Raw genomic sequence first — 18,306 nt, forward strand, 5'->3', positions numbered from 1 at the left:
AATTTCATGTAATTTCATCCAGTAGTCTTCGAGAAATCGCGTGCACAAAATTTTGGAAAAAAAATAATAAAAAGAATAATAATAATAAGAAACAGTAGAATAACTATAAGGTCTTCCGTGAAGACGGAAGACCTATATAATACTTTATTTAGAGAAGGTAACCCAATTAGTGCGAACACTAGTCTTCCTCGGGGCCTTCTTTAAAAAACACATATACAATGCATATATACAATAGATAAAATTACAATTATGAGACAATAAAAAATCAACCAGTATATATGTTACAAACAAATAAAAACATCAGCATTTCAGTATAGAGAGAAAGAAAAAAAAAAAATCACACAGAATCATTGCGTTTTATAAGCAGAAAATTTTCAACACTTCTTTTAAATATTGCAGGGGATTGAGAATTTCTGATATTAATTGGTAACTCATTCCAGATAATAACCCCTGAATATTGTAAAGAATTTTTAAATAAGTTTGTTTTATATTTTGGTAGTCGAAGTTCGGAATTTGTTTCTGAGCGTAAAGTGTATGATCCAGAACTTTGAAATTCAAAAAGACTATGCATATAATCAGGAGACATTCCCCACCCTAACACCATAACCCCTGACCCTGGGGCCATAAAATTCACAATTTTGGTTGAGGCACTCTTGCTCATCATAACTATGAACTTAATTAGTTTATTTAATACCCAGGAGCAGAGAAGAAGATTTTCAAAGAAATAATGCATTTTCACTATATAATCAATAGAGCCCCACCCTAACACCAGAACCCCTGACCCAGGGGCCATGAATTTCACAATTTTGGTAGAGGACTCAATGCTGATTACAATCATACCAACAGTTTGACTGCTTGATGTCCGGGAGTAAAGAAGAAGATTTTTAAAGATTGCACTAATTTTAGTGGTTTTTGCCCCACCCCCCAGGCCCCAGTGGGGCAGGGACCACGAAATTCACAATTTTTGTTCCCCTTCACCCATAGATGCTTTATGCCAAAATTGGTTGAAATTGGTTCAGTGGTTTCAGAGAAGAAGCTGAAAATGTTTAAATGTTAACGCACAACGGACGACGACGGACGAAAACAGATAGCAATAGGTCACCTGAGTTTACTCAGGTGACCTAAAAATACTGGCTTGCCATTAATTAAAATTAATTAAAGAAAGGATGCTAACACCTATCTAACATAGTTATCCAAAGACACAACAGATTCAGAAAGAAAATCAAAGGCCTGATGGCCTGAGAGGCGCATCGCAGTGAGGGTATAAAACTTTTTCTTCTTAGAAAAATTCAACGTAAATGTTAAGGGAATGAAATAAACCAGTTATAAGGATAAAAAAAAAAAGGTTTCTTTGAGGTTCGAACAATTGAGCCATGGCATTTTTAGCCAGTCGATCAGGAGGGTGAAAAAAAAAAGGGTAGTCTGTTATATCAATTATGATTAATTGATATTTAATTAATTCATTATTGATTTTAATCATATTTTAATTTTTTTTATATTTTATTCTTTGACTATTAGCATAGTAGGAATCGGAGATGAAATAATGAATGACATTATAGAAATTACTGTGAAGTAATGATTATTGAATAATTCTACATAATTTCATATCTGAATTATTTCAGTTTCTTTCATTATGTGCACTTTTATAAATATCAAAACTTTGTTTTTAATTTCTTTTTCTCAATCAAAATGGCACAATACGTAAACAATAGTTATAAACATGAAATGTTCATAAAAATAATACAGGACTAAATAAAAACAATCCGGCTTGGTACACGGTTTATTATGAACCCCTCAATATTGCGGCGATTCCCTCCAATATTTTCGATATAATTTTAGCTATGAAACCTTAGCGGTTAGGATTGAACTTTTAAAAAGTCTATGTTTATAAGGTATTAGAAACACTATAAATTGAAATTCACAGTAATTGCAGTTTTTATTAGTCAATAATCACATTTAACTGACATTTCACCAATATCCGATCATATCGCTGTTTGTGACCTCGTGGAAATATTTTCCCGATAGGTGGCGCTTGTGCAAGAATTTATTCAGTTGTACATCTTACTATTCGTTTACTCGAGTGAAAAAAATAATAACATCCCCTTTATTTAAAAAAATAACGATTCTGTCTCTATGTCTCAATTGCTAGTGATACATTTTTAAAAAATAATGTTAGTGATGCTTCCTGATAGGAATACAAATAATTGCACCTTACAAAACCGAATAATTTATAGTACGAGCTGTTTTTATGCAAATAGATCTTAAAGGTGGCAGAGGATAGTTTCGAATAAAGTACCGGTCAAAAAATAGAAAAAATAGAGAAACCTGAGGTTTGAATGCATATTATAGGTAATTTCATAGCTAGAATATTTTATGGGTGCATTTGGAGGGAATTGGTGGCCTTGTATATTTTATTGAAATATGACACTTTAGTGTCACTACTACTGTTTATGGGATATGGACTAGAAATACGAAACTAAGCTCAAAACTCGCTCTACCGGTATTTCACCAGAAAAGCGGGGTGGGTTCACAGGATGAATTGTAGCTTGAAAACGAGGTGGTTGAGCCATTATCTCTTGCTGTTCATTGGTATGTACAAATGTTATTCTGCAATTTGTGTGGTAGCTTAGGTCAGGCGCACGGGCCTGGAAGCAGATGCGGCTGCGGCGAAATAGTGAAAATAGGCTTGATTCACATGAAATTTTGAGATTGTCCCTGCGCCATCTTTAGGGCTCATTGTGTAAGTTGTACATGTTTTATTCTTAAAACCTTCAAATTTCTCAAGGGACTACATCATACTATTATTACATGTAGAGGGAATTTAAAATTTTTCAATGCACATTTTTAAAGCAGCTCAATATTAAGTAAACCGTCAGTCAAACGATTTGATTGCAAAAAAAAACTATCCTCTGCCACCTTCAAGAATGCATCAATTTTTAGAAATGTGAATTTTAGTCTGATTTTTATACAAAAGGGTTTATTTATGTAAGTCAATTTAAAAAAATACTTTGTTTCTGTTATTTAAAATCTGTACAGTTAGGTATATTCACTAAAAAGCAAGGGGGGTTACTCTTTTCCAGCATACATTTTTAAAGACTTTGAACCATCAGCATAATAAATCATATAAGATTCAGGCATTTTTTACCAGAGAATAAATTAATTGTTTGAATTTGATACTTTGGGAATTGTCGCATAATTAAAATCATGTCTTGCTTTAATTAATTAAATCTAATTAAAATTTAAGTGTATTAATTAGTGCGATATCACTGAAATTACATATATTTGCCATTTTTTCAACCTAATTTACTAAATATACGAGGGCTGTTCAATAAATAATGTCCTGAACTATATAACATACATTACAGATATCATTTGACATTAAACTTGACTTTCTCTCATTATTGAATCTTTCATGAATTTATAACAGTTTATGTGACCACTTTTCATCACATAGTTTCATGTGAGAAGCTGGAAAACAAGGGCTTTTCGAGACACTGCATTATAAATTAATGGTAAAGAATCAGTAAACTAAAGTTAAAATAAAAGCTTCATTATAGCTGTCGTAAAACTTGTTAAAAATCCCAAAGAAATATTCACTGAAATATATGACATTTACAGCAACCAATGCCTGTTTAATAGACAAAAGAGCAGGTAAATTTCAATGATCAAAAATTATATAATGGGCATCAAAAATGGGTACCCTCCTTGCCAACAAAAATTATAACAACTTATGTACTGGTTGCCAAATTTCAACAAATAATATTTGATGATGTATGATTGACTTTAAGACACATAGCAAATTTGATAGACATCATATCGGGAGCAGTTTACACTGTTTTTAAGAAACGTTTGACGGCAAAAAAGCTTGGTACTCAAAGGTCACCCTATATTTTGAAAAATGAGTGAAAACGACAGCGTATACGAAATTCTTAATAATTATTTTAAAATATCAGTAATTTTAGTTATCCACGTTTGTTTTATTTTTAAATAGATATTGGAACATGAATCTATTGATTAAAACCCTCAAAACAAAATTTACCATAAGATCTACTTGATAAAAACAGCGAATGTCTGACAAGAGCAAAGAAATTCAAGAGCCTAGAGACAGATTTATATGTAAATTTCTTAAAAATTAGTGGTATTGTTGTTCAAATTCGTATTCGGAGAGACAGTTTAATTTCTGGAGGAGTCTAGAAAGCAATTTTTTTGCAAAAAAATCAAAAGGTTTATTAGAGGAAGGACCCAGAATCAGGAATCCACTACATTGAATTTCTTCAAGATAGTGTCCAAACCCGCATGCCCTGAAGAGTAAAGGGGTTTTCGGGATAAACAGAAAGTTAATGTTTTTTCACATGAGCAATATTCGCCAAATTTTTTACCTTTTGACTTGTTTTTATTTTCAAACTTGAAAAAAACACCTTTCAGAGGGAAGAAACAAGTCCGGGAAATCATTGGATCTGCCATTTTCCAGTATACTAAGGGCCATACCCAAAAATGAGTTCTAACAACAATCAGAAATTGGATAAAAAATGTTACGGACATGTATTTTACTTAAAAGAGATTAATTAGTAAAATCATGAAGACTAAAACATTGAAAAGCGTCTTTTGCTTCTTTCTGAGCACCGAGGACATTATTTATTGAACAGCCCTCGTAATTATTTTGAAAATAAAAATCAGTCAGCATACCTAAATGTCACTAAATCTAACCATGTATAGTACAAAAAAACTCTTTTTGCTTTATTTTTCCAAATTTAACCTATTCTGTTATTGATATTTTCATAAAATATGCCCCCCCCCTTTTCAATTTTTAAATTTATCTATATTTAAATGTGACAGAATCTAAATTTTTCAGTGGTTTGCTCTAAAATGACTATTTTTATTTGAATAATAACAAAACAAAGAGTTTATATGGCATATTTAATGAAGTAATATCAATAAAATGTGCATTCTCATGTAATTATTGAATTCTGCTAGGCCCATATAATCTGCCTACAATTGCCCAGGATGGACAGAATAATCACTTTTAGTATTCAGGAGAATGAAATGTATGTATTTGATTAATCATAACTGTTAAAAGTGAATATCAGACTCTTAGATAGAATTCAGGTAGGACAAACAAATTTTTACAGTGCATTTTCATTACACTGAAGAAATGGCTGCAGGGGTAGGGTGTTGAACAGCTATTTCCTGGACACTTTTTCTTTAGCATATGATGCAAGAGGGTTTTTTGCATATCATGATAAATATCTTGAAAGTTGAAAGGGGTTTTAACTTTGCAAAGAAGTTATAGGTATATAAAACCAAGTGAAAAAGAGATAAAATGGAATTTCATAGAACATGAAAAATAGGGGAGTATGTGATACATGTGAGCACATTTCACCAAGATGTGCCCTTTATATTTGACTTTTTACATATAAATGTATTTGAAATAGATTAAAATTACCATTGAACACTTTTTTGCTGGTATATTTATCATCTGGAGTTGTAAGAATTGCATTTGTTTTATGTGTAAGAAACAATATGGGGTTAAGGTGGTTGACCGAGAATTGGTGAGGTCTCTTATTTGGCCATAACTTTTTTATTTTTCAATGAATCAAGACATATTTGGTATATTTTTACTCAAAATTGCATGTTCTTTTTGAATTGAGCAAGGTTTATTACTTGCAAGACAAACTTTGAAAGTTAAAGGTGGCAGAGGATAGTTTCGAATAAAGTACCGGTCAAAAAATAGAAAAAATAGAGAAACCTGAGGTTTGAATGCATATTATAGGTAATTTTATAGCTAGAATATTTTATGGGTGCATTTGGAGGGAATTGGTGGCCTTGTGTATTTTATTGAAATATGACACTTTAGTGTCACTACTACTGTTTATGGGATATGGACTAGAAATACGAAACTAAGCTCAAAACTCGCTCTACCGGTATTTCACCAGAAAAGCGGGGTGGGTTCACAGGATGAATTGTGGCTTGAAAACGAGGTGGTTGAGCCATTATCTCTTGCTGTTCATTGGTATGTACAAATGTTATTCTGCAATTTGTGTGGTAGCTTAGGTCAGGCGCACGGGCCTGGAAGCAGATGCGGCTGCGGCGAAATAGTGAAAATAGGCTTGATTCACATGAAATTTTGAGATTGTCCCTGCGCCATCTTTAGGGCTCATTGTGTAAGTTGTACATGTTTTATTCTTAAAACCTTCAAATTTCTCAAGGGACTACATCATACTATTATTACATGTAGAGGGAATTTAAAATTTTTCAATGCACATTTTTAAAGCAGCTCAATATTAAGTAAACCGTCAGTCAAACGATTTGATTGCAAAAAAAACTATCCTCTGCCACCTTTCTCCGCGCAGTGCACGTGCAGATAAGCTCCTTCGTTTGTTGATGTTTTCTCTCTTTGTTTTTAATTGTTTGTTTTTCGTAACCTTTATTGATTCAAAGTAAAAACAACATTTATGTATAAGATTTTATGTTATTTGCTGTTTAAAATTAGATTATGGATATCGCCAACTTGTCAATATACATTGGCACTATTTTCAATAGCGTGTTAAGAATCAATATTATTGAGTCCTTTGCCGCCGCTGTAAACAAGAAAGAAATGCTGGGTGATCGCAATGAGGCTGCATCGAAAACGATGCGCCTCAAAAATGGAATATTTGAAGAAGCAATTATTTTGAAAAATGATTTTTTTGGGGGTGGGGGAGGGGTGGGGTTGGAGATAAGGGATTTCAAATATGGGTGGGTAGGGTGGGTAATGGCACACACAATCTATAAACAGAATCCTATATCCTTGGTAGGGGGAGTGAGCCCAGGCATTGAAATTCATTTCAGTTTGAATTCATCCCAATCAAAAGTATGAAAGTTATAAAGAAAACTCAATTCAACAATTCTTTGAAACGTGGCCTGGGCTTCTAAAAACTGACCCAAAATCAAGTTCATGGCACCTTAAAATCAACATACTTAATTTTGAATTATTCCAGTCAATCATTTCAAAGTTATGACATCATAAGGCTAGTGACATTAATAAGATTGTATGACATCATAAGGCTGGTGACAGTACAAGAATGGTATGACATCATTAGGCTAGTTACACTGCCATGTCAAAAACAAAACTGGTGCATGTCTTTTATGCCAGTAAGTGGGAAATGGTTACCAGTGACAAGTGACATTTACTATCATCCCATTAGTTGTGTTGGTCAATCTGTCAGGAGAATTATTAAGTGGACCATGGTTTACTTGCATTTAAAAGCCATAAGAAATCTCTGCAATCCCAAGTTTCTAATTTCCTGTTGCCATTACTCGATCATTGGTGGTTTGATCTAGCCATAAAATGTGCTGTTTTTGGATGAAGAATGGTCTTAATTCATTGAATCTCCTTCAGTGTGAATAATGCATGTTGCATTATTATGTAAATTGGTCATACAAACATTATTAATTCCACTGGGATAATGCACAATCAATAAACTCATAGTAATATAAAGCGGCATTGCAAAACCTTCAAAGACGTGTGAAAAGCTCAATTGCTTATGAAATAAGACATTTAGTTGGAGAGCAAATAAATCACTCTTTTTATGGCTTACCTCTTTGGCTCAGCAACACCTCTATAACATCAATTTCTGTAGAGCAATCAGGGATTGTACTTTGCTGGTTAAATTCATAGTTGCATGTTTACCAGTGAATCCACCTTCTACAGAAAATAGCCTTTTCCTTCAGATATGCTTAATTAACAGTTCAGATAAGCACTTTAAAGTGTTTGTTCAAGAACAATTATTGGACACTTAGATAATGAACATATGGTTAAGACAATGATATTCACAGTAGCTGAGCTTGACTTTCTGTTACTCTAATATTGGTATAATAGTTTTACCACACAGAAGCACCATGCAGAGGACAATACATGTACATCAGAAAAGCAGAACTTAACTGAACCTGAATTGCACTTATTAAGTAAAACATTATCATAGTAAATCTCAAAGATCACTTAGAACAGCCAAAATCACTTTGCAATATCTGTCATTTGTTACATAAAATTGATTTTTCATTATTTTTTGCATTTCTTGGTGCCAAAATATGAGCTGGCTTCATTAGGTAAGATTTCATGTAAAGACAAATTGCATTAAGCACCTTTTATGCAGAACATTGCAAAAATTGAACCAAATTTAGTCTCTGCTAAGTCTGTACCTCTACTGTTTTTTTTTCTTTTAACTAAGAAGGGAGACAAATATTACTGAAATCTACAGCAGTTCCAATAAACAAAATTTTGACCTTGGGATTAGACTCTGTGTAGCAAATTCTGTTAAAAATGAACAAAATCTGTATTGAGGAACACTGCCTTTCTTAACAATTGTTAAACAAATATACAGAAGTATATACCTTAATGTAAGTCAATTTGTATGCCATTTTTTAAAAAAAAATAATTTTCCTTATGTATTCCTTATAAAACTTTTATGGCCCAATGTGGCTCTATCCTATCCCCAGTGATCAAGATTTGAACAAACTTAAATATTCATTGCCTGGAGATACTTCCATATAGAAAAGATTTTTCAGTATTTTTTGTATGTTTTTCAATGTGTCCACATCCAACTCCAAAAGACCTGCTTTGAGTTATCTTGAATACACTACCTATGTTGCTATTTAGAAGATGATTTTTACAGATTTTTCCTAAATATATATATACTCATGGAAAAGTTTGATTGCCCAGACTGATTCCACCCTATCACCATAGGGCATGATTTGAACAAACTTGAATCTAAACCATACCAATTAAGAAGCTTTCATACAAGTTTCATCTTTGGAAGATGTGTGGCCCTTCATTTGAAATAAAAAATCCTCTATATCAATGAAGAATACTCTGTGCCAAGTTTGGTAGAAGAACCTGGCCCAGTGGTTCTGGAGAAGATGACTCATGAAAGAGAAGACCTACTGGTACTTGAAAATGTAGGCCAGCTCCAGCATCCAAAGCAAGTCAAGTATAGTGTCTATATATAGATACATCATCCATGCTAGTTAGATAAAGGTAGAGCTTCCTGCTTTCTAGGGAATGGACTCGCTCAAAAATTTTAAATCTGATAACTCATCTGTAAAGTAGAGGTCAATTCCAGGATCATCTAAGTTTCATCATCCATGATGCAAGATGATCCAAAGGGGGCTTATTTCCTTGAGCATACACTTCCTCCAAAAACATTTACCTTACATGATTACTCATCTTAAAGATTTTGGTCAGAGTCAGTATCTGAGGCAAATTTGGTGGTGTTCATCCAATGATGCATCATTCTAGCAGGTTGGTGCAGTTAGAGCATATTTAGCTACTTGAAAATGTGAGAATGAACCTGCTCCTAGAACTTTTCCTGATCTCTCATCTTGAAAATGAAGGTCAAATTCAGCATCTGAAGTCAGTGCTAGTGTCCATCCCTAGAACTGGGATGCCAATGCTAAAGCCAATGTGGAGAACATAGCAATTAAGCTCATCTTGGTCACTTTAGAGATTAAATAGTGTAAAATTCAACTTTGGTCAATAACTTTGTATCAAATTGCATTACGGTAATTAACTCATGACAAATAACCACCTCTAACAATGAACTAACCTAGGACAAATTTTACCAAATTATACTAATGTTAACAACAACAAAAATTGAAGATAAGGCCAGATAAAATTAATCTTTAGATTCTCATCCCCGCCCGCCCCTCTCAAAATGTCCCGCCCCGGCGTTTTTTATTTTGATTTTTGGGTGTTAATAAAGGCATATTCAGTAAGAATTTAGGTGAAGTTTAAGAGTTATCTCCCGTCTGTATTAAAAGTCGCGTGTCGCTATTTATAGCCAAAGAGCCATGTGAAGAATGTAGAAAAATCGGCAATAAAAGCAGTTAAGATATGTAAGGAAAAGATTATTTGTCAGTATAGAGAAGGCAGAGAAAAAACAATAGCATAAACACATCTAGATACCATTACTGCCATTCATGAGTAAGTTTTTAAAGATTTTTTAAAACTAAGTATAAAAAATAAACATGCAAAATGATACCTGGTCAAGTTTAAACGATCTCCAACTGTGTGTGATTTTGATTTGAAAAAAAAAATAAAACATCGTAGGGAGGTTCTAGAGAATGTTTAGTGCTAAGAAAATGTTAATAGCCATTCTCTGTAACCACTTAAACTTCGTTGCCACGCATGGTCACCGATTTTGATGAAACTTCACCCATGCTTAGTACTTGACACCATAAACAATTATCAAACAAAATTTCGTTGCTAAGTGTCTCGGTTGCTATGGCAACAGCCGGAAAAGTTTGAAAAATCGAGATTTTCAGCCACTTTAAATCTTGACTGTGGCTTAATAAAAACTAGAAAAAGCACACGAACCATTCTCACAAAAACATGACACCTTGATGTCACTTATACTGTAAAGAAACTGTTTATAATATATCTTCAAGTAAGTGGTAACCAAGGGTACATTTGGAATACATTTAAAATGCTGAAATATGCTAAAAACACTCCGTATTCACTAATGGTAGGTGTTACATGCTCAAACTCAATCAACGACTTAAGAAAAACAATGAAAATGTTTGACCTTAAGTATATAGGTATAAGCAATATTATTCTATAAATAACTCTTATGGTTGCCATGGTAACACAGTGTAACCATGCAAAACCAGTAACTAAGATTGGGTTAATGCTACTGTCTTGAGGAAAAACATGAAAATTCAAGACTGGCAAATATGCATCCTTAGGACCTTGCAACACCAAAACCATAAGTAATTGCTACTTTGCAGTGTTACCATGGAAACAAAGTAGCAGTGCTTAAAAGTGAATTTTTTTTGCTGCATTAAGAATTAAATTGCCATATAATCAAGAAACAAATTAAAGGACTCAGCTTGAATAGTACTTATCTGTTAGAACTGAAGTTGAATATCTCCATATATTGATAAAATTTGATGAAGAAAACAACACTGTTGCTATGGTTACCAAGAAGGGAAAATGTTCGATTTTGTGAACTTTATATCAATATTAAACCCTGTGTGCCAACTTCTTGCATCCACTTAGAGATTGAATGATAGTCAAAATTAAAAAGTCAGGTTAGCTGTTAATAAATATCAATCATAAAAGTTTTGGGAATCTACATTTAAGGGTACGTATCCAAGGAAAGAAAATATTTTTCAGGTTTTTAAGCATATATTTTCTGCTTATTTCCATAGCAATGCTCTATTTAAAGAATCTAATCTGAATTTTTTCAAATGGGAAAACTAGGAGCACACCAACATCTTTAAAAATTGATCATAGTTATTAGGAAATGTGCTTTTTTAAAAGATAGGATCAGATTTAAACATACAGAGTGTTACTTTGAAGGCTTTCTGTGGTATAAAAACCTTGGCAACCATTGCCAACCAAAATGAAATATAATTTGTTCTTTGTATATGTTTCAAGGCTCTTTTTTCTATTATTTAGTCACATTTCATCCTATAATTGCTTTTTATTTTTACGTGTATGACTTTATAAAATTCAATAAATATTTTTTTTTACTTTTGAATACTTTGTTACCATAGTAAAGTATGTAATAGTTGATTTACCAAACATGTTTATCATGCATTTGAGACATCTGACCTTCAACTTTTGGAAACAGTCATTGCCAATTGTTTGCTTTGCCGCAAATTTTAACTATGGGGCTCTAAACATGTTAAAAAATGCCATTTTTCGAACTTTAAGACATGTTGCCATGGTAACTATAAAACATAGCAACCAATTTTTGCCAGATTTCAGTTTAGGGTATCAACGGCTTTTATCATAGAGAGTTTGGAAAAATTCTGAGACTATGCGTGCCACAGCTCCTATATAAAATTTCAAATCATTACAGAGAATGGCTCTTAAATATCAAACCTGTTCAGGCCTCGTTTTTTTTGGTAGGATATTTTATTAGAATATTTTATAGATTTTGTAAATATGACCTATTTTATTGTCGAACATGTCAAGTCTCAAGAACAATCCAATTTTTGAGGAAGGTGGGAACCTATGATATTTTACAGAAAACAGAGGGATTTGTAGGTAAAACTAAAGGGTCTTTAGGGAAAGGCCGATGAGAAGTCATGCATACAAAATTTATTGATATCAGAACCCCACCTCATTTTGTTTTGCGTGTGCCGTATGTATACGTGTACTTGATAATTTGTTAATTAACAATAATTTAAGCAAGAATTTTCTTTAAAATATTTAAAAGAATATGAAAAAAATAAAATCTATTCATATTGGCATTAACATAATGAAAAAATGTGTACGGAAAGTCCATGTTTTGTTAATACTTACAATTTAACAATTATAAAAAATAAAAAATAAAATCCGCCCACCCGCCCCAATTTTTTAGCAAATTAGGATGAGAATCTAAAGATTAATTTTACCTGGCCTAAGTGTTAAAAATCCAATTTTCTAAAAATTTATTAATGTTTACCAAGAGCATCAAATATTACTATCTAAAAAGCACCAATTCATTGATACCTGTTTGACATAATTCTGTTATAGTAAAGTAATGGAATTCTAAAGTATGCTTAAAAAGCTAAACATAGAACAATATTAAGTGGGAATCTCTGAACCCATCAAGGAAAAACGGAAATTTAACATTTCTTCCGCAATCAAAAGGCCATCACCTCAGAATCAAATGGTGTTCAAATGGGCAAGTAAACTGGGGAAAGACAATAGCTACAATGGGACTAAGGCATCGAACTGCTGAAATATTTATCAACCATTGTACACACCATTAATTATCTGCGAAATGAATCCCCAATTAAAATCAATGCACAGGTAATGAAAGATGAATCATTTGGGAGAAAAGGAGAATTGTATGGTGCCTCAGATATGGAGAATGATCCGAGAAAGGCTTTCTCGTTGGATATTGTTTCCATGTTATCACTTCTGAAGTTGGAGCCATCAAATTTCAAACAGCAATAAAAATTAATGACAATGATGTTTGATTAATGTTTGTGATACCCAATAAACACTTTCTTTAATCATATCAAGTGCAAAAACGGGGGTTTTGTGTTCCTTAACTAAACAGACAACTCCATCATTGTTGCAAAATATACAATACAAATATAAATGTACATTTTACATGAAAATCCATTCATGTGTACTGACTGAACAGCAATTTTCTTTGCCACGACTAGAACAAAATTGCTCAAATTTACAAATTACTTCAAATCTAGTGCAAAAAAAATTATGAATGGTGCTTTTGGAGGAATTTAAATTGCACAAATTTCTAGCTGCAGAAATGAACACTTTTTATAAGAATCACAAGATTATACCGCAAGTATTTGGTGACTTCTGAAATTTATAAAATTATTCTCAAGAAGAAAGAAGAATTAAAAAATGGATTTAATCTTTTGTTATCAAAATTTAAAATAAAAATAAAAATCAATGCAAGCTTATTGAAACCATAGAACAGTACACTTTGCTTATATTTTTTTCTGCTCAGAAATACCATATTGAAACTTAAGTATTATTTTACATTTAAGAGAATGATAATTTTTTTTTTACTTTAAGGGCAGATGAGTTAAATTTTTTTTCTTTCAGAATGTAAATAGCATACAAATATACACATGTAAGTACTTGTAAAATGAATACGTCAAGTTAATAGCAGCATAAAGTATGATCTTTTCACTCCAAGTTTCTCAAGTTCTATACAGTGATAAAAAAAATGTATAGGTTTCTAATGATGATGGCAAATACCTGGTAGGAAAAAATTCTGAACATCATAAACAGTTCATTTTTTTTTTTACACTATTTGGTACATTGATTATTTTCAACCAAAAATCCATGCTAAATCAATTTTTTTGTTACTGTAGAAGTACCTGTACCTGTCTAGTCTGTTGTTGGAGTAACTGATTCCAAACACCCGACTCCCTCCCCTCAATATAGACACAGAACTCATGTTATCTCACATCTCAACTGAGAGCCCAGGTCCTAATGTCACCACTTACAAAACAATCTCCAATCTTTATATCCCCCACCAAATAATAAATCACTGAGCCCTTGATTTGGTCACATTTAAAAAGAGGTTCTGATAGATGATCAATATATTCCTGAGTCCTTCTTAACAGAAACTGATAATTCATAAAAACTACCAAGTCTACATTTCATGTTTATCTGGAACATGTAGCAAATAAAGATGGTTTGTTTCTTTTTTTTATTATATAGGAGGGGAATACAAGATATATGCTTTTGTCTTGCATCCAAATATCAACTGAAGATGTTCTAGTGGAAGAAATATTCCCCTCTGGGGCACATTCCAAATATGGTTTATTTCAAATGCTGCATTAGACATATGCTGCATGTATAGATAAACAAAATATAGTGCTATGTACATTACATACATGCAATTTACTGGACAGGAGCTAAATCCCATTTCCTTTCAGTTTTTAAGTCACTGCATCTTGCAATGTAGATCAGATGTAGCAATTTACAGACTTATGCTTTCAATGCATAAAACTTGCAGAGTGTACCACCTGAACAGATCTGGTTTATAATTAACTATTGTAATAAGATAGAAATATGCCTAGACACTTGTGAAAATTTTCTCCCTTTTTTTATTTTTGTCAGACTAGTAACTTTTTTATCAAAAACTTTTTTAGGTTCATTGCCCAGCTTCAGGTCAAGGGCAAATCTATCCATATTTCTACCGGTACCACTGTATGGTCTGAAAGTACTAAACAAAGTAATTAAAGGGGGATGGGGCATGAAAATTAAGTTTATCCTAAAAAGACCTCTTTTCTCATCTTTTTTAAATCAAGTACCCTTAAATCATTCCTAATGGGTTTTTTTTTCATAGACACCTCCACACACATATATAAAACACTGGGGCCAACTTTACAATTGCATGATATGCTTCATTCTCTTTTTACTTTGAATGACCTCATTCTTGCAATTAATCTAAATAATGTTTTGTACATAAATTATCTTTCCCCCATTTATTTCATTATCAACAAACATTTCAACTGTTTACTGTTCTCTGTAATTTGATTGTATCAAAATAACACTTCGGAAATGACCTTTTAAGGACACAGAATAACTATTTGAAAAACCAAACAACATAATCCTGAACCTAGGATTGCACAAACATCAAGCCTCATGTGGACTTTCAGACAATTACTTGTAAATTTCTGGCTTTTTCGAGTCAATTACGGTTTGGAAATGACGACAGTTTTTAGTCAAAAGACATTATATTTCCTAATGACTCCCATATTGCGTAACTGTCCATTTTTTACAGCTTTGATTAAAATTAAAGTACACTTTGTATGAATTCAATCCAACTTAAATGGAAAAGTTTTTCCTGACAACAAAGCAATAATGATGTAGTGTCTGCCTTATTTGATTTAACATTGATCCCATTTTATCATTACTAATCTTGAATCCATGTTTTAAGTAACCAATGATTCATAATTGCTTAAGTTTTCATTGACTCTAACTGTACTTTTGTGCTAGGACGTTTGGGCCAAAAAAAATGAAATTAATTACCAAACAAAAAATCAAAACATATACAAACAAAAAACATCAGTAGAAAATTCAATGGTTAAAAAAACCCATTGATTTTGAAGCGATAGATGTCACACTTATTAATTAAGTCTGTTACGTAGACAAAAAATTCTGGTATACAACAAGTACAGTTCTACGAAATTTAGTGTTTCCTACAATCTATTGAAATTCCATGGGTACCAACTTCACCCTGTTATTACCAAACCTATTTTTGTATTCATACAAATCAGAATTTGTCCAAAACACTTGCTGTGGCCTTCAGCTCAACATTTAGATATACTGACGACATATTGTCAATTAACAATGGTTACATGTATTTCCATTATTATGTCGATACAATATATCTCAGTGAGCTTGAGATAAAAGATACAGAATCTGACACATCTGTTTCATATTTGGTTATTTTACTTGAAAAAGACTTTAACGTTAATCTAACATTCAAGCTTTATTACAAACAAGATGACTTTTTAACTTTTCAATCGTCAACTTCCCTTACTTATGCACCAATATACATTCATCTCCTGCATACCTGGGCTTATATCTTTCAGTTTATTCGAAACACAAGAGTATGCTCTACGTAGTACAATTTCTAAAACAAGGTAAATTATTGACAAACAAGTTGATGAAACAAGAATATCAGCAGTCTTGTTTAAAGTCATCATTTCGTACATTCTATGGTCGATACAATGACCTTGTCAACAAATACAATTTATCATCGAGTCAAATGATAACTGATGTTGTATTAATACTAACTGTATTTAAAAACTAAATTGATGACAGATTTTTCCATTATTTCCCGATCATTACAAGGAGCATACAGCGGGTGTGATCGGTCGGCAGGGGATGCTCACTCCTCCATGACACCTGATCCAACCTCTGATGGTTGGGAAGTCCGTGTTGGCTCCGCTCCTATTTTGTATTGTTTCATGGACTTTTGAGCTTGAATACTATTTGTTATCTCCATATATTTCATTAAAGCATCATCCAAGAAACTTGGGTTTGATGGTTAAAGTTGGTATCAGAAAGTTATTGCACGTCCATGTCATGGTTAACACAGCATCCCAACACTGTTTTGATGTTGATGCTTGAGTAAGCAGACCATGTAAACAAAACAAAGACATGATATGCTGAGAAATTTACCATTTACAGGTACTCGGATAACTAGGACTGACCAACACACAGCAAATAAACCCCACTTGAACCTCAGTTTGTTCAGGTAAGCTAAAAAGGTTTCAAGTACTGACAGTTCTGCCAAATATTTGGACATTGTATACAGAACGAGATCAAAATAAATGCATATTGTAATGGAGTTGGTGAACACTTTTCAGCCCGCAGTAGCTGTCTGAAGCAGGCCTGCACCAGAAATATCTATTCATCACTTAATCAAATTTGTGATTCAATTAGGACCTATCAAAAACTGCCAGTCAAAGCCATACACCAAAATCCATTTAGACTCATGTCTTACTAAATGGAGAAGGCCTTGTCTGAGCTATTTATTATGCAGGCAGAAAATGTTGAACTCAGAAAAAAATCTTTGGCTGAATATGAATCACTCTGGATTTACAGAAAAATCACTGACATCTCTTCGCCATTTTGAGGATTTATGTCAAAAAGATTCCATACCAGAGGGCTGGTGTCAAACCTTTTAATACCTTTAAACATTAGTTTTGGATCCTCCTTTTTGAGCAATTCGGTATCTCTGTATAGCATGTGCAGTAAAATGAAATGAATTCCAGTATTTTTTAAACATTTCTGAACAACACCAATTTAGTGTTTTTCATTTCACACATTATTAGTTTGTACTGATCATCCACATATACACAGTGGATCCCGTTTTATCCAATAGTCAACTTGTAAGTCTAATTTTATCAGAATAACCAAATATTAGAATTGCCAATTGCTCAATACCAAGCGTAACCATACTTGTACAGAGCGGTGCATACTGATAATACAGCGGTATTACATTTTCAATTGAGTCTTGACAACTTTCTGTGGACAGTCAGTGTAACAATCCAAATTGCCAAGGAACAGTTACAGTGACAATAAACCTCATGAAGTATTAATGAATGGGGGGGGGAATACTTTTACAAAAAAATATTTTTTATTCTTTCTAACAACAGATCAAGGCCAACATACAACTTTTTTTTGAAATATGGATTACATTGTATCCTTTAAATTACCAACTGTCACATAATTTCCTAGAAATCCTTACCTTTTTCCTTACTGAAAATGTGTGTTTGGAAGAATTTGGAATTTCTAATACTGCTTAGAATATCTTGCATAGTGTGTATTGCATAGCAGATGGAAGATCGCACGTCTTGCTGAAGTCAAATGAATCTCTCACACCATTTCCCTGCAAAATATTAAAGCAGCATTCTTATTACAAGAAAAAAGATCCTAATTTTTTGCAAAGTTCCTGTTGTTTTAAATCATTAAAAGCATTAATTTTAATACAAGTTCTATCAGACTGAAATTTTATGAATTTTATTCATAAGAGCACATCAATCTTATAGCTATAGACCGAGAATTTATCATTAAAATCTAGGAAATATTGAGTCTGTTTTTCTTTCTTTCTTTTTTTAAAGATATTTTTTTAAGCCAATAATTTATATATTCAAGTTCATTACTACGTTTGCACTTGTAATTTTTTTTTATTACCATTCAGTGACACATTTGTAAAAGCAAATTAAAGTGCTTTTTTACAAAATATCACTGTATTGATAAGAAAAAATGGCTGTACATCTAAAAATTCACAAGATATTTACTGCCTTAGAGTTTGTTTCATCAAGTCTTACATAATT

This window comes from Saccostrea cucullata, unplaced genomic scaffold (genome assembly GCF_032062105.1).
Source record: "Saccostrea cucullata isolate Sc308-1 unplaced genomic scaffold, CSIRO_AGI_Scuc_v1 ctg2712, whole genome shotgun sequence".
Lineage (NCBI taxonomy): Eukaryota > Metazoa > Mollusca > Bivalvia > Ostreida > Ostreidae > Saccostrea > Saccostrea cuccullata.